We start from the raw sequence: 17,652 nt of genomic DNA, 5'->3' as shown, positions 1-17,652 counted from the left end.
ATCGATGTTTCTCTCTCATCAATGTTTCTAATTCTCTATCTCTCTCCCTTCCTCTCTGTAAAAAATCAATAAAAAATATATTTTTTAAAAAAAAGATTTTTCCTCCCATTTCTTTGTCTGAGAGGGAAGACTCTGTTTCCCCCAAAGGGACTCTTAGTCACTACCAGAGGTCCGATGCACAGAATTTGTGCAAGGAGCTTAGCCCTCGCAGCCCCGGGTTCATCTGAAGGTCGTCCAGAAGGAGGCCCGGTCTAATTAGCATATTGTGCTTTTATTATTATAGATAGATCATGTCAGCACTGCAAGTTTCAGACCTGACCGGAGAAACAACAGACTCAGGTTAAAAAAAAAGGGTGAAGCCAAGAACTGCCAACCAATGGAACACCTGAGCCACAGTCCCAGGGCCTGGCAGGTGAAGTAGGCACCATGCCCTCCCCAGGCCTCACTGCCCTGTGCAGGGAAGGTGGGTGCGGTTGGGGGGAGGGAGGGCGCTGAGCCAGGGCCAGTCCTGCCCCCGAGCAGAGCTGGCCAGTAAAATATCCACACAATTCCAGAGAAGTCACCGTGGGGAAACTGAGGCACTGCAGATCCTTTTCATCAAGGAAAAACTTGGTGTATTCTCTCTGTAGTGCACAGCCCACAGAGAACGCAATTCTTGTCCTTCATTCGTTTCTCGCCCAATGAGGGGGGTCAAGCAGTTTCTACTACACACTGAACAAGGCCACTAAATCTTGGGCACCACCAGCTTCCTCCACAGGGGCCCTGGAAACCACCAGCCCGCCTGGGTCCCCCCAAAAGTGCTGCGGCTGAGCCAGCAGCCTGCGGAGCACAGAGAGCATGACCTTGGGTTTGAAACCCGCACCCCCCACCCTTGAGCAAGTAACACCATCACTCCCTGAGCTTCAGTTCCCACATTGTGGAAGAGGGGGCATCTATAACAATCTATAACAATAAAAGCATAATATGCTAACTAGACCGGACGTCCTTCCAGATGACCTTCCGGACGAAGCCGGGGCTGCGAGGGAAGCCTATCTCAGGTGCTTGCAGGCAGCCATAGGGAAGCCGGTGCCAGCAGCATGGGGGGAGGAAGGCTTACCCTTGCACGAATTTCATGCATCGGGCCTCTAGTTATAATATATTGACCTCATCGAGCTCTTTGGGGAAAGTAAGTGAGGTATTCATGTACATGAAGCCACCAGCTCACAGAAGGCGCTCAAAAGCTGTTGGTTCTTTTCTTCTTTTGCCCGGAAACAAAATGAGGAGGGTGGTCTCCGGAGCTCCCCTTGTACTGGAGAATCCCTGCTTCCTTGGAGGTGTCCTTGGTCTCTCCCGGGGGCTGCATGAAGCCCTGAGGTTCCCACCCCGGGACACCTCCCGCGGCCGCCTAACCTCCTCCTCTCGCCGCTCTCCCCTGCCAGGCGCCCCCCCCTCCCATCTCCCAAACTTTCAGCGGGGTCCCTGCAAACCGGGGCCCCCGAGTAGGGGCCGCCCGTGTCTGCCCGGCTGCAGCCGGCAGACCGCGCGCGGGACGCCCGGGAATCCCGGCCGGCCGCCGGAGCAGCGGTGCGGGTGCAGCCCTCCCGGGCCCCTCCGACTGCGGAGCTGCCCGACCGCATTGCAGACACCGGCCCTCGGCCCTTCCCGCGCCGCCTGCCTCCTGCGGGCCGGGAGCTGCGGCTCGGCGCCGCGGCGGGAGCGCTCCTCCCGCGCCCTGCGCGCCCGGCGGCTTCCCCAGCGACGCGCCCGCCCGCCCGCCCGCCCGGAGCCGGGGTCCAGCGCGCGCCAGACGCCTCCGCCCGCCCCTCCCCCGCCGGGTCCCCGGGGGTGGGGTTTCCCCGGGCGCGCGCCCCCTCCCCGCCCTCCCGCCCCGGGTATATGTGTCGCGGCGCGCCATGCCCGCCCGCCCGCCCACCTACCTACCTCCCCGCCGCTCCTGACGGGCTCGCAGAGCGGAGGACGCGCGCGCCGCTCCAGTCTCTCTCCGCACCTCGCCGGCCGCTTCTGACGCGGGGCCACGGGACTCCGGGCACCTTTCCGTGTCCCTTCTTCCCTCGGCCGACCGGGACTCCGCCGCCAGCCGCCGCCGCGCCGCCGCCGCCTGAGGGACCTGCGGGCAGGACGCGGGCAGGAGCCGGAGCGCGGCGCCCGCGCAGAGCGTCTCCCCGCCGCGCCGCCCCGCGAGCCCGAGCCCGGGCCTCCGGGCCCAGGAGCCCCGCTGCGGCGCCAGGTGTACGGGACCCAAGTTCTCGCAGAAGGAAGCGCAACTCTTCAAGGTAACGGGCTCCGGCCCTCGGAGAGGGGCTCGCCCGGGACGCCGCTCCGCGCTCGCGGCGGCGCTGCCTCAGTCTCCCCGCAGGGACGGGAGGCGCGGGGCCGCCACCTCACCGCTGCGGCGTCGAGCAAACTTTCCGGCGGGTGCAGACTCGGCGCGAGTGGGGCGGAGGGGCGCGCAAGGAGGGGCGCTGGTCCCCGGGCCCCCAGAGTTCAGGGAGCGTGAACACGGACCTTGGGCGCCAAGTCCCGGGTGTTTAGTCCCGGGTCTGAGAGGAGCCATCGCTGGCGGAGCCGGCTTCGCGGACTGGGAAGCGCGGGGTCAACTCTCGCGGTTACTTGCGGGCGGTGCGTGGCTTTGCCCCGACCCTGCGTGCGCACCCTCAATGGGGAGGGGGCTCCCTGGCACGTGGCTTCGCCCCCCGGCCCTGCGCGTGCGCCGTCAGTGGGAAGGGGGTCTCCCTGGCACGTGGCTTTGCCCCGACCCTGCGTGCGCACCCTCAGTGGGGAGGGGGCTCCCTGGCACGTGGCTTCGCCCCTGACCCTGCGCGTGCGCCGTAGGTGGGGAGAGGGCTCCCCGGCACGTGGCTGGGGGATGCACGAGGGGGTCGGGGTGGAGGGTCAGGTATACAGCAGGTGCCTAAGAGAGGCGGCTAGAACCCTTCGGCCCCACTTCCTTGGCCACTTTGCCTAGTCCGGGAGCCACAGGGCACCTGGAAAGCGGGGAGGAATTGGCCGAACCTGTGAGCAGCCAAAGCTGCCCCCAAGAAGGTGCATTTCGGCAGGAAGAGGAGGGGAGATGAGAACACAGGGCCCAAGGCAGTGTTTCCATCTCTGGGTTCCTCCGCAGATGAAGCCAGTGATGGCGGAGCAGGGACCCTGGGCTAACCTTGGCGCCGGGTGGGTGGCGGTCAATGTCAACGCCACCCCCATTCTAGGCCACAGCAAACTGTGGCGGTGGGCTTGTCTCCTGTTGGGACGTAGGATGCAACCCAAACTTTTCCCTCGTTCTCCTCCTCGCCGTCTTGAGCGGGATTCTGATGGGATCCTTCTAGCGTTTCCTCCCAGGTCCCCGAATTTGGGTGGATGGGTAAATTCCAGTCCTGTTGGGGTGGCTGGCAGCGGGGAAAGAAGGGAGGTGCAAAGCTGAATTGGGTGAGGGTGGGGTTTCTGGTCCTGGACGCTGCAGGGGGTGGGTGTCCCACAGTGTGAGGGATCCGGGACCTTGGAAACGCACCCATCTCGTGTCCTGATGAGGGAAAGTGAACCCAGAAATGTGCGATGACTCGGTGACAGTCGCCCCGTGGCTTAGGGGCAGTCCTGATTTAAGAGTGCAGCAGTCTGGGCTCGAATCCTTGACTCCAGGTTGCCAAGGAGAAGGAACCATCGGGCTGCCTGTGCCCCTGGGTGAGGGGTTTAGGAAGCCCCGTGAAGGCCCCGATAGGCGTGTTGGCCTGTGAATCACTGAGCCGGGGAAGAGACTGCCCTGGAATGGAAGGGCAATGAGGGAGGAAGCTCAAATGCTTGCTGGAACGGGAGTAGTGGAGTGAGATGGGAGACAATGTTTCTAACCTGAAAGAAAAAAATTACGGATCAAAAGATCTCTCAAGTTTAAAAAGTGTCGGATGAAGGGATGATCAAAAGGAAAAAAATATCTCTCAGAGAACTGTTGGGATTCCTCCAGTTGCATGGAGTTGTGTTTAAATGAGATGGGTTTATGGGCAGTTTCTCGAGCAGTTGTTCTCAACCTTCCTCATGCCGCGACCCTTTAATACAGTTCCTCATGTTATGGTGACCCCCAATTTCGTCGTTACAAATTGAACATAATGAAAGCATAGTGATTCATCACAGAAACAGTATGTAATTATCTATGTGTTTTCCGATGGTCTTAGGCGACCCCTGTGAAAGGGTCGTTCGACCCCCGTCGCGACCCACAGGTTGAGAACCGCTGTTCTAGAGGGACACTGGTAGGTTCATTCATTCTCCCGTATCTACTGAGCGCCACCTAGGAGCCAGGCCTTGCACGGTACTGGCCCACAGTAGCTGTGACATGACCCCACGCAAAGCACATAGCATAGTGCTCAATAATTGTTTGATATTTGTGATTATTTAAAAGATTTTCTTTTCCTAGAATTTTCAATGAAAGTCATACTTACATTGGGATTCTTTAGTATTTAAAAGCCCTCTGGTCAATACAGAAGTAAAGAATTGGGGGATGGCCCTAGCCCAGGGGTGGGCAAACTTTTTGACTCGAGGGCCACAATGGGTTCTTAAACTGGACTGCAGGGCCGGAACAAAAGCATGGATGGAGTGTTTGTGTGAACTAATATAAATTCAAAGTAAACATCATTACATAAAAGGGTACGGTCTTTTTTTTTTTTAGTTTTATTCATTTCAAATGGGCGGATCCGGCCCGCAGGCCGTAGTTTGCCCACGGCTGCCCAAGCCGGTTTGGCTCAGCCGATAGAGCGACAGCCTGCTGACCCAAAGGGTCCCGGGTTCCATTCCGGTCAAGGGCACGTACCTCAGTTACAGGCTCCTCCCTGGCCCAGGGCCCTGGGTTGGGGCGCGTGCAAGGAGGCAACTAATCGATGTGTTTCTCTCAAGTTGTTATTTCTCTCTGTCTTTCCCTCTCCCACTCTCTAAAAATTAATGAAAAAGTATCCTCAGGTGAGGATTTAAGAATCAGGGAGATGATGGAAATATTATTAATCATTTGGCAGCAATCTGTGTGCTTGAGTGGTGAGATCCGAGCTATCTGGTCTGAGCCACACCTGACCCCCTATTTTGCCCCTGCTCACTATGTCTGTCTCTCTCTCTCTCTCTCTCTCTCTCTCTCTCTCTCTCTCTCTCTCTCTCGCACACACACACACACACCGTCCCAGGCAGCCCACACCCCTGCATGCTAAAATGGGGTGATCTCTGTCCTCACATCCCCAGAACAGCCAGTCCCACTGCCCAGTCAGAGAGGGGGCTCCAAGAGAGAACTCACCTCCCTGGATTGGGGGAGAAGAGCCCCAAGAATGAGCAGCCTGCCAGGCAGGTCAGCTTCGGGTTAGAATCCCATCTGGGCCACTTACCTGCTACATGGCTTTGATGATGTTACCTAGCTACATCTGACTCAGTTTCCCCTTCTCTAAAAAGGGGAGGAGCCCTGGCCGGCTTGGCTCAGTGGATGGAGGGTCGGCCTGTGGACTGAACGGTCGCGGGTTTGATTCTGGTCAAGGGCATAGGCCTGGGTTGCGGGCTCCATCCCCAGTAGGGGGCGTGCAGGAGGCAGCTGGTCAATGATTCTCTCTCATCATTGATGTTTCTATCTCTCCCTCCCTCTCCCTTCCTCTCTGAAATCAATAAAAAAAATTTTTTTAAAAAAGGGGGGGGAGGAAAACCGACGATTGAAAGACATAATGTGGGTGCCTTGTCCAGCACTCAGCAGGAACCACAAATCTTAATTCCTGTCTTCTAACAGTTCCTCTCCTAACGGTTACAAACCATAAATTCAGGATAGTGCCAATTTTGAATATTCTCCCAGTAAAAGACTGTGTGTCCTAACCGCTGGTGTGGATTTTTTTTTAATGATGCCTGCTAGGACCTGGTCCCTTCCAGGGCCCTTCTTGTTGCCCACAGCTGAGCCAGGGGAAGCCCTCAGGCCCCTGATTGGGGTGTGTGTTTTAGACCATCTCTGCTCCCCCAGTAACTTCTTTTTTAAAAAAAATATATTGATTTTTTACAAAGAGGAAGGGAAAGGGATAGAGAGTTAGAAACATCAATGAGAGAGAAACATCGATCAGCTGCCTCCTGCACAACCCTCATTGGGCATGTGCCCGCAACCAAGGTACATGCCCTTGACCGGAATCGAACCTGGGACCATTCAGTCCGCAGGCCGATGCTCTATCCACTGAGCCAAACCGGTTAGGGCTCCCCCAGTAACTTCTAACACCAGATTTGTCCCATTGTAGGTTGTGAAACCAATTTAGTGGGGTTTTACGACACAGGAGAGCATAATCTCATAGTACTACCCATATAAGGATAAATATTGTTTCTGGAAACTCTTTTCTGTTTGTTTGTTAATCCTCACGAGGATATTTTTCCATTGATCCTTCAGAGAGAGGGAAAGAGAGAAGGAAAGACAGAGGGAAACATCGATGTGAGGGAAACACATCAATTGGTTGCCTCCTGCATGAGCCCTGACCAGGTCCCCAATTGGGGAGGAGCCTGCAACCGAGGTACGTGCCCTTGACCGGTATCAAACCTGGGACCCTTTGGTCTGCAGGCTAACATTCTGTCCACTGAGCCAAACTGGCTAGGGCTGGAAACTCTTATTTTTGTTATATATTTTACAGTCCTATGTGAATATATGTGCGTTTATAATATACTAGAAGCCCGGTGCACGACATTCGTGCACTGGGAGGGGGGAGGGGGGTTGTCCCTCAGCCCAGCCTGTGCTCTCTTGCAGTCCGGGACCCCTTGGGGGATGTCTGTCCGCCGGCAGTCAGACATCCCTCTCACAGTCTGGGGCTCTTGCAGTCCAGGACTTACCGCCCGCCTGCAGCAGAGGCAGGAGGGGCACCCGGCTTCTGGCTGATCAGCGCTCCCCCTGGTGGTCAGTGCGTGTCAAAGCGACCGGTCGTTCAGCCGTTTGGTCAATTTGCATATTAGGGTTTTATTATATAGGATATGTATATACTCTACACAAATATATGCGGACTTGATATTTGTATAATGTATTTCTCACTGTGGTCAAGAAAGTTTGAAAGACATTGACGCCGATGATGTTTGTCTCTGAGAAATTCCTGTCTCCGGGGTCCAGGTGGCAGGCACAGTCCCAACACTGGGACTGGGAGGGAAGGCAGTGAGGGGTGGAAGCTGCAGGTGGGAGTGAAAGGGGAGCTGGAGGGAGAGGACACAAAAGCGGGGAGGAAGGGAGGAGGCGTGGAGGACAGGCCTGCTTGCAAGTGGAGGGGACAGGCTCACGGGCTATCCTTGGCCATGCTCTGGGCGCTGCTGGGAGTTTCACTGAGTGCTAGCTCAATGGCATCTCCCCTGGGGGTGGTTGCTCTCCATCCCCCAGACCTGGACCCCACAGGACACCCCCATCCCTGCGAGGGGGTCTGGACCCCTGGGCATGGTCAAAGCTGGGTGGAGATTGTAGAGAAGGGGCTTTTGGAGAGGTGGAGCAAGGGGAGGGCCAGCGAGGGGGGGGAATGTGTAGGGAACGGTAAAACGCTTCCTTTCTTCAAAAGTTGAATCCAGGGCAAGAACGGAAACGGTGGAGTTTACTTTTAAAAACTCAGAGCCTCCTTGTAAGCAGCTGAGAGAGTGTGTGTGTGTGTGTGTGTGTGTGTGTGTGTGTGTGTGTGCTGGGAGGGCGGGCCCTGCGGGCTAGCCTGGGCCTGTGAGAGGTGACTTTTCTCCCTCTCAAAGGCCTTACAGTGTATCCCAAAGAAGCTTTTTGTGAGGCTCATGAATAGGTGAATTTGGGGTGTGCGGTGCTGGGCATCGCGATTTGGATATTTGGTTACCTTTGAGGTTACATGTTTTTAAGACACACACACCCAAAAAAGAAGCCACCTCGCCTGCATAGGGCTGCTTTTCTGGGGAGTGCCTGTCTCCCGGTCATTGCCTTTTTTTTTTTTTTTTCTATTGATGTCAGAGAGGAAGAGAGAGATAGAAACATCAATGATGAGAGAGAACCATTGATCGGCTGCCTCCTGCACGCCCCCTACTGGCTGGGGATTGAGCCCGCAACCCGGGCGTGTGCCTTTGACCGGAATCGAACCCGGGACCCTTCAGTCCCCAGGCTGATGCGCTATCCACTGAGCCAAACCTGCTAGGGCCAAGTGACTTGCCTTGAAGAGCAAGAGCAAGGAGAAACTTGGGGCTGGGCAGGTCTGCCATGTCTGGCCTGGGAGGCAGCCCCTTCTCAGCCCCTAAACTCTGGTCCTCTGGGGTACAACATGGCCATTCCCAGACTGCAGATGTCCAGGGCCGTCAGGAGCTGTGATGACTCTCATTTATGAGAGCTCGAAGGGGATCAAGGCCCAGAGAGAAGAAGATGCATGATTCATGCCACCCAGAGCAGGTCGGTGAGGATCTGAATGAGAACCAAGGCCTTCAGGCCCTCATCCTGAAACATACCATGTCCATGGAAACCATTCATTCATTCATTCATTCATTCAACTGTCAGCGACACTTGCTACATGCCAGGCACTGTACTAGGTGTGGATAACACAGCAGTGAATACAGCAATTCACTCTTCCTGTCCTTTAGCTGTTCCCACTCTCATGGGACAGGCTGTAATCAACCTCACCCTGACCCCTCATTTCTATAAAGCACTGATTCTCAACTGGGGAACTATTCCCCCCACTCAAGGAACATTTGGCCACGTGCAGAGATATTTTTATTGTCACCAAGGGTGAGGGGCGATACTACTGGCATCTTGTGGGCAGAAACCAGGGATGCTGCTAAATATTTTTATTTTTTATTTATTTTATTTATTTATTGTTGTTGTTGCTGCTGCTCAATATTTTTAATGCATGGGACAGCACCTTCCCCTCCCCCAACTCTAGAGAATCATTTGGCCCCAAATATCAATAGTGCCAAGTTGAGAAATCCTGCTTCAAACCTTCATTTAGTTATTGGGCCAGGCCACGCAGCAAAGAGTGGACCACCCGAAAAGAAAGAAAAAAGCTGCCCTGGCTGGGTTGGTTCAGTGGATAGAGCGTCAGCCTGCGGACTGAAGGGTCCCGGGTGTGATTCCGGTCAAGGGCACATGCCGGGGTTATGGGCTGGGATCCCCCGTAGGGGGCGTGCAGAAGGCAGCCGATCCATGATTCTCTCTCATCATTGATGTTTCTCTCTCTCTCTTTCTCCCTCTCCCTTCCTCTCTAAAATCAATAAAAATATTTTTTTTAAAAAAAGAAAAAAGCTGACATGACAGTGGTCAAGTAGAAAGAACTTGAACTCTGGCAGCCCAGATATAGGCTGAGATCCCAGCTGTGAGCTCTTGGGCAAGTCCCTTAACCTCTCTGAACCTCAGTCTCCTCATCTACAAAATGGGGCTCGTGGGATGATTGAGAGGGTTCAAGACAAAGCAAAGGCTACCATAAAAGAGCAGGTATTATTATTTTTGAAGCTGTTCAAGGTCTCGCGGTGGAAAATTACAGCATCAGCAGGTGTGATCACATGCGATGACGAGGCCAGAGAAGGTTGCTGTTTGGGGCATGGTTGCCATAGTAATGCCATCTGTTTGGGCGGGTGCAGGTCAGCATCTCCTCCTACACACAGCTCCCAGCAAGGGGTGAGAAGAGGGGGAAGGGTTTGCTCAACGTGCGTGCCCTGGGAGGAGCACCGGGCTTGGAGCCGCATGAACTGGGCACGGACGGCTGTGTGACTTGGGGGAAATTGCCTCACTTCTCTGAGCCTTGGGTTCCTGAGCAGGAAGAGGGAGGTGCTAAGGCAGTGGTTCTCAACCTTCCTAATGCTGCAACTCTTTCATACAGTTCCTCATGTTGTGGTGACCCCTAATTTCATCGTTACAAATGGAACATAATGAAAGCATAGTGATTCATCACAAGAACAATATGTAATTATAGATGTGTTTTCCGATGGTCTTAGGCGACCCCTGTGAAAGGGTCGTTCGACCCCCAAAGGGGTCGCGACCCACAGGTTGAGAACCGCTGTGCTAAGGTGAGCCCTCACAGGTCTAGATCCAGTAGGAAATTATTGTCTGGGAAGGTGCCTTGTGGGGGCATCCATGAAGATTAAGCAGGGACCTTTTGTATCTTGTGTGCCCTATACCTTATCCAGTATGTGGCATACACAATGAATGAATGAATGAATGAATGAATGGTTTCTCTGGTAGCTTCATCTGTCATGAATGAGTGAATGACCAAATGAATGGACACACGAATGGACCATCACACCATACATTCCTTTCTATTCTTGACAAGGAGAGTTCCAACAATACCCAGGTGGGCAGTTCTCCACTTTGCCCCTCCTCCAGCACAAGCAAACCAGAAGCCAGAACCTCTAGTTCCCACTGTATGCCCAGGCCAGGTTACAGCACCCTCTACAGGTCACTGCAGACACAGCAATTAAGTTATGACAGCCCCAAGGTGGGATCCCTGGGGAGTAAGAGGTGCAGGTAGGAGATCAGAACCAAGGAAGGCCAAGCTGCTGAAAAGAGGACCAAATCAGGATCAGGAACCCAGAGACTTGTCTCAATGGAGGCACATCCTCAAGTACCTCCATTTTCCCATCTGTAAAATGGGCCCATTGCTCCATCACATGGAGTTGAAGTCACAATAAATTAAGGCCTAACTGAAAGCCACTAGCCAGAGGGGTGGATTTGGGAAATTGATTCTAATTTCCTTAGAATCATGAAGCATTGAAGCATTCAGAGCAGTAAAAGGAGGCACCAGGCCTGGCCAGTGTGGCTCAGTGGTTGAGCATTGATCTATGAACCAGGAGGTCAGGGTTCAATTCTTGGTCAGGGCACATGCCCAGGTTGTGAGCTCGATCCCCAGTAGGGGTGTGCAGGAGGCAGTCAATTAATGATTCTCATCATTGAGGTTTCTCTCTCTCCCTCTCCCTTCCTCTCTGAAATCAATAAAAATATTTTTTTAAAAAGGACACACCAGATCACGGTGCCATCCCATCAGAACAACTGTGGGCAGATTTTTTTCCTGGGGCCACCCCCTGTCCCCCTCTGAGCCACCTTCCTGCTCTGTTCCTTCCAGTTCCTTGCTGGTTTCAGGGATGATTTGGATAAGAAATCCCTTTATAAGAAAAACGTCCAAGCGTCCATCTCCCTCAGAAAACTAGGGCTTCCTTGTCCCAGCCTCCACTCTGGGCCTTTTAACCAGCCAACCCTGGACCTTGGTCTGACCTCCCACCATCACTTCCTTCCCCAACCAGGTGCTCCCTTCCTCCACCATCCAATCCCGTCACTTTGACCTCCTATCCGGGCGGCTCAGGGGAGCACCTGGATTTTAGGGTGACTCGGGGATACAGTGGATGTTGGTTAGCTTTCCAAGACTGAAAAGGGGGCCTAGAGGCCGTCTAAACAGGTTCCCTTCAGTCCCTAGAACCAGAAGCATGTGAGGAGCTTTTGAAAAACAGGGGTGCCTGCGCCCAAATGTGCCCCCCAGGGTGCTCGATTGGGGGCAGGGGTGGGACTCGGCATTTGAAGCACCCCAGGTGTTTCAGATGCAGTTCAGTTTCTGAACCCCTCGCTGAAAGCCCAAAGCTGTTCCTCTGGGTGCGATTGGTGCTAAGCCCCTCCCTCCAGCCCTGCCTCTGGGGGTCACTCGCCGCTTTTCTCTGCAAGCAGAACTCCAGCCGCCGCCGCCCGTGTGTCCTTTTCAGCGAGTGAGGGGGTCGAGCTGCCCTATCTCCTCTCTCCGGCCTGAGACCGGGCTCCTGCTTCCTTCATAGACTTGTCCTTGACCCTGGATTCAAGTGCACTTGTCCCAAGAGGCAGATGAAGTCAGGCCAGGGTTCCCCAATGTGGGTGCCAACGAACATTCCTCGAAAAGACGGGATCCATAGGCAGGACATGACAAAAGGGTCTCATCCCCAAGGGTTAAACGGAATAAAACAGGTCCCTTTCCCACAGGGCGTCTCAGTTTGCTGATGGATAGCTACATATCCATCCTGCGTCTCACACTGAACTTGACCAAGGGACTCTCCTTCCCTAAAGTAGAGTGAGGGCCTCCCTGAGCCTATAGAGGTGCCGATCAAGGCAATCAGCCAGGCCTGATCCTGCAGCAGGAAGGAGGCTCTGCTCCAGGGCCCGTGAGCCCTTCAGGGGAAGAGGGACCCCACCAGGTAGGGCTTAAAACCCCACATCGCAAGCACAGTCACTGCCCCAGCAAGCCCTCTCCCTCCCAGTGCAAGGCTGGGCCCAGACGCACCTTTCCCACCTCCGACCTGCCACCTTCCCTTTCCAGGTTGGCCTGCTGGATGCAGAGGGCCTGGGGCCTGACCCCATGTGTTCCATTGTTTCCTGGATTGCTTTTTTCAAGTTTTTTTAAAATTATATTTTATTGATTTCAGAGAGAAAGGGAGAGGGGGTGATAGAAACATCAATATATGTAATCTATATATATAAAAGGCTAATATGCAAAGTGTCCTTGTGGGAGTTTGACCGGGAGACCGAGAGTTCAGTCGCTCGCTATGACACGCTCTGACCACCAGTGGGCAACACAGATCAAAGGAAGGCCCAGGCAGGCAGCCGGAAGGCCCCAATCGGCCCTAATCGCCAGCCAGGCCTAGGGACCCTACCCGTGAATGAATTTTGTGCACCGGGCCTGTAGTCAATGATAAGAGAGAATCATTGATTGGCTGCCTCCTGCACACCCCCTACTGGGGAATCAAGCCCACAACCTGGGCATGTGCCCTGACTGGGGATCGAACCGTGACCTCCTGGTTCATAGGCTGATGCTCAACCACTGAGCCACACCGGCTGGGCTCCTGGATGGTTTTTTAGTGGGGAGAGGTGGAGCACTCAGTGTGGTTTATGGGGGTGGGGACTCACCTGAGTCCTGCCTCTGGACAAGTTCTCTCTCCAAGCCTGGCTGCACCCCACCACCACCACCACCACACAACCCTCCACACCCTGCAGAAGGCCTGGGGCCTGACCCCATGTTCTCTTTTTACGCTGGTCCCTGGAAGTCCCTATGAATAGCACACTATGGGGCAAGGGCTGCCCTCGGAGCTGTGTGCCCTGTCTATGCTTGTCTCTGTGCCCCCTCCTCTCTACGACATCCAGGGGCATCACCCCCACCTGAGGCGCACACAGTCAGCCTGGAGCTTCCTTCATCCCTCCCCTCGGGCCATCCATTCTCCCTAAGGCAGCCTCACTCGGGGACTCCATCGCTTCCTGAGCCCACCCTGCAGGGGCTTCTGCTGTCACTTGCTGCATTAGTGTTTTAGCAGAACAGGTCCCCATGCCGTGGGGAACCTGATCGCTTAGATCAGTGGTTCTCAACCTTCTGGCCCTTTAAATACAGTTCCTCATGTTGTGACCCAACCATAAAATTATTTTCGTGGCTACTTCATCATGTTGCTACTGTGATGAATCGTCATGTAAATATCTGATATGCAGGATGGTCTTAGGCGACCCCTGTGAAAGGGTCGTTCGGCCGCCAAAGGGGTCGCGACCCACAGGTTGAGAACCGCTGGCTTAGATCGTCTTCACACCCACCCCTGAGGGGGAGGAGAGCTAGGTAGAGCCAGGGTTGGGGTAGAAGCCGCTTCGTTAGCCAGGGAGGGTCCTAGCCCTGGCTTAGAGTCCCAGCCCCCTTGGCCCACCTAGATCTTCCCACCTACTCTTCTCTCCGATCACTTCATCTGTCATGGATTAAGAGGGTACATTTTGCCCAGCCGGCGTGGCTCAGTGGTTGAGCGTTGGCCTATGAACGAGGAGGTCACGGTTCCATTCCTAGTCAGGCACATGCCCTGGGTTGTGGGCTGCCTCTCCAAGGTGGGATGTGCAGGAGGCAGCAGATCAATGATTCTTCTCTCCCTCTTCCTTCCTCTCTAAAATCAATTAAAAATATATATTTTTAAAAAGATGATAAATTTTGTTATGTCTATTTTACCACAATTTTTTTATTGATTGATTTGAGAGAGAGAGGAAAGAGAAACATTGATTTGTTGTTCCACTCATTTATGCACTCATTGGTTGATTCCTGTAACATAAAGGGGCCTCAGGGGTGCCAGGCGGGGTGAGGTGGGGGGTGGGGGGGTGGGGGTTCCCCACAGGGGTCAGTAAGACTTGTATATAACAAGTGAGGTTCTGGCATTAGTTCGGTGGCTGGGAAATGGTAACTAAGTCCCACTGTCCTTTCTCACCGCAAGTACGAACTGTGTAGAATGACCAGTCCTATGCCATACCGCAGTCAATGAAGGTCATTTGCATCTCCCTTCTCAGCCCTCTGGGACTGCAGAGATGAAGTCCTGGACTCTTAGAATAAAGCCCCATCTCCTTTGTCCCCTTCGTTGGCCCATAGCCCTCAGGAGCTCGTCTCCCCTGCCCTCGGCACCCACAGTCCACCCTCCCCTCCCCCACCACCCTCAGCCACTGGCTTTCCACTGCATTCCCACCACCTCAGGGCCTCCCCGGCCAGGATGCTCTTCCCACAGGACTCCGCATGGCTGGCTCGCTCTGGTCCTTCAGGTCCAGATGTCGCCTCCTGGGAGGCAGCTGATCAATGATTCTCTCTCGTCATGGATGTTCCCGTCTCTCTTTCCCTCTTCCTTCCTCTCTCTAAAATCAAACAAAATATATTTTTTAAAAAGTTCAAATGTCACCTCCTGGGGAAGGCCTTTCTTGACCACCCAATTTTAAAGAAGATAAACGCCCCAACGCCCATGGCCCAGCAGCATTTTGTTGCATTTTCTTTGTAGCTTGTCACTCTCTCTTTTTTATTATTATTATTGATTTTGAGAGAGAGAGAGAGGAAGAGAAGAAGAAGAGAGAGAAAGAGAGAGAAACATCAATTTTGTTGTCCCACTTATTTATGCATTCATTGCTTGATTCTTGTGTGTGCCCAGCCTGGGAATGGAACCCACAACCTTGGCGTGGCACCTCTCTCACCAGCTAAGGCCCCCGGCCAGGGCTTCCAAAGCTCATTTCATTTCAGATGTTGCATCCTTTGGATTGACACATCTTTGGACTTTACTTTGCAAATAGATTTAATCTTGAGATTTGATTTTCTTTTTCCCTGGGAATTTGATTGAATGGGATTCATCTTCAAATTTGGGGCACGTTTGCCCAGCCAGTGTGGTGCAGTGGTTGGATGTCAACCTATGAACCAGGAGGTCACGGTACGGTTCCCAGTCAGGGCACATGCCCAGGTTGCGGGCTCGACCCCCAGTGGGGGGCGTGCAGGAGGCAGCCGATCCATGATTCTCTCTCATCATGGATGTTTCTATCTCTTTCTCTCTCTCTCCCTTTCCCTTCCTCTCTGAAATCAATAAAAATTATATTTTTTTAAAAATGGGGCGCCCTGGGTCAGTAAATAAATAAATACAAAAATAATTTCTGCAACGAGATCGAATGGTCACATAGAGATGCCCCACATAGTCCAGGACAGCAAGCCCAGCTTCCCTTCATAGCCCCTGGTGCTTCACTGGGTCATCATGGAAGAGCAGCTGCTTTGAGGAGTAAATGTCTATTCTTAGGGTCTACCCCTTTGGGAACCTCGAGTTCTACCCCTCGGGTTCTATCGAGCTCGGTCTCTTCTGGCGTCTGGGAGTGGCTGTCAGTCTTGGCGCCCCTGGCTGCCGCCCCCTCACTCTGACCTCTGCCTCCATCCTCACCCCGCGTTCTCCCCGGGCGTCCATGTATTCACGGGGCTGTCTTCCCCTCTCCCAGGGACGCCAGTCAGACTGAGCTAAGGGCCCCTCCTCATGGCCTCATCTTCACTTGATTACGTCTGCGAAAGCCCTTTTTCCCACTAAGGTCCCAGGCACGGGTGCTGGGGGCTAGGGCTTCAGCGCATCTTTTGTGAGGGACACAGTTGAACTCATAACCCCCTTTGTGGACTTACTACTCTGTGTCTCAGCCCCACGCCTCATCTGTGAGATATACAGCAAGTTCTGTCAGGGACACAAATTAAATAAATGATATCTTCTCTCCCCTACGTCACTGTTTATGCTAACCAGGGATGGAATAAGATGGTAAATATTGTTATGTCTATTTTACCACTATTTTTTTTATATTTTAATGGTTTTTTACAGAGAGGAAGGGAGAGGGATAGTGAGTTACAAACATCGATGAGAGAGAAACATCGACCAGCTGCCTCCTGCACGCCCCCTACTGGGGATGTGCCCGCAACCAAGGTACATGCCCTTGACTGGAATCGAACCTGGGACCTTTCAGTCCGTAGGCTGACACTCTATCCACTGAGCCAAACTGGTTAGGGCTACCACTATTTTTTTATTGATTGATTTGAGAGAGATAGAGAGAGAGAAACATTGATTTGTTGTTCCACTCATGTATGCATTCATTGGTTGATTCTTTTTTTAAAAATATATTTTTATTGATTTCAGAGAGGAAGGGAGAGGGAGAAAGAGATAGAAACATCAATGGTGAGAGAGAATCATCATTGATTGGTTGCCTCCTGCACACCCCCTACTGGGGATCGGGCCTGCAACCCAGGTATGTGCCCTAACCGGGAATTGAACCGTGACCTCCTGGTTCATAGGTGGATGCTCAACCGCTGAGCCACACTGGCCGGGCTCAAACCTCATGCTTTTGACCCTCGTTGGCATGTCCTGATCCCAGATCTGGGAAAGACGTCACAGAGAACATCCACTCAGCAGCTTGTGGGTCAGGCTCCTCTTTGAGAGCCGATGGGAGCTGGGTCCGGCTTCCAGACGTCACTTCTAAGCCCTTATTTAATACCTGGGGGGCCCTGGGCCACGCTGGGTGGTCTGTGTAACAGTGTCATGTGAGGTGTGGGTCTTGGGTCATGTGGTAGGAACCTGACCTCTGGAGGCGTGGCTGTCAGCCACGTCTGTGTGAGCACCCCTCCCCCCCACCCCCACCCCTCCCCCGTGAAAACCCTGGCCTGCAAGGCTCAGGCGAGCTTCCCCGATGGGCAGTCTGTGTGCGCTGTCACAGCAGTAAGCGCTGTCCTCAGGGCTCCCCTGGGAAAGTAGAACCGGGGGGCTCCCGGCCCGGGATCCCTCGGACCTGCCCTGCGCGCCTCTTTCCTTTGCAGATTTTGAGCTGCGGCCCTTTACTGTAATGAACTGCAGCGGTGAGCGGAGCAGCTTTGCTGAGCTCTGTGAGTCCCACAGATGACTGAGCCAGAGGTGGGGCTTGGAGGTGACATGGCCCCCTCCCTGCTCTCTCAGGTCAGCTTGTCCTGCCCGGGACGGCTCAGTGCCGGCTTAGTGGACGGTACGACCTCTTCACCCCGTGGCCACCCTGCAGGGACGCGGCCTCCCCCTGGTGGGCGCTCCCTTCTGGCCTTTGTGGGGAGGGAGTGACTGCCTGTCATCGGGAGAAGCTCCCAGCACTTCATGGCTTTCCTCCCTCCCTCCTTTCCTCTATCCAACTCCCCCCACGTGGGAAACGCTGCAGCCAGTGTGGGGAAGGATCCAAGGGTGGGCCCGTGTGATCCACCCTGGAGCTCACGGTGTGGGACAGGCGCTGAGATGGGTGACTAAATCCTCCAACACAAGAGGGAGGGCCTCTGTCCATGACAGGATTCCCGAAGCCGAGAGGATGTAGGATCGCTCCTCCTGGGGGCCCCTGGGAGAGCTTCGAAGAGGGGGTGGCATTTGATCTGAGCCTCGGCAGACAGGGACACGCTGGGCATCCTAGAAAGAAGGGGTTGTATGAACAGAGGCAGGGAGACAGGA

General features: G+C 54.1%; 1 protein-coding gene and 1 long non-coding RNA gene across 2 annotated transcripts in view; one reads left to right on the top strand and one right to left on the bottom strand.

Moving 5' to 3' along the window:
* The window catches only part of LOC308535748, a 1,003,266-nt gene extending 1,001,087 nt beyond the window's left edge, over positions 1 to 2,179 (bottom strand). Inside the window, exon 1 of the long non-coding RNA XR_013997295.1 lies at positions 1,921 to 2,179. This is a non-coding gene — a long non-coding RNA (uncharacterized lncRNA). The remainder of the gene's footprint in view (positions 1 to 1,920) is intronic.
* The window catches only part of ACAN (aggrecan), a 61,964-nt gene continuing 46,480 nt past the window's right edge, over positions 2,169 to 17,652 (top strand). The window contains exon 1 of the mRNA XM_081114748.1: positions 2,169 to 2,273. The gene's annotated coding sequence lies outside the window, so the exon portion shown is untranslated. The remainder of the gene's footprint in view (positions 2,274 to 17,652) is intronic.

Source organism: Myotis nattereri (assembly GCF_964212035.1).
Source record: "Myotis nattereri genome assembly, chromosome: 21".
In the NCBI taxonomy this organism is placed as follows: domain Eukaryota; kingdom Metazoa; phylum Chordata; class Mammalia; order Chiroptera; family Vespertilionidae; genus Myotis; species Myotis nattereri.
Note: the sequence above shows the minus strand (reverse complement) of the source record. Positions and strands in the feature narration are given on the sequence as shown.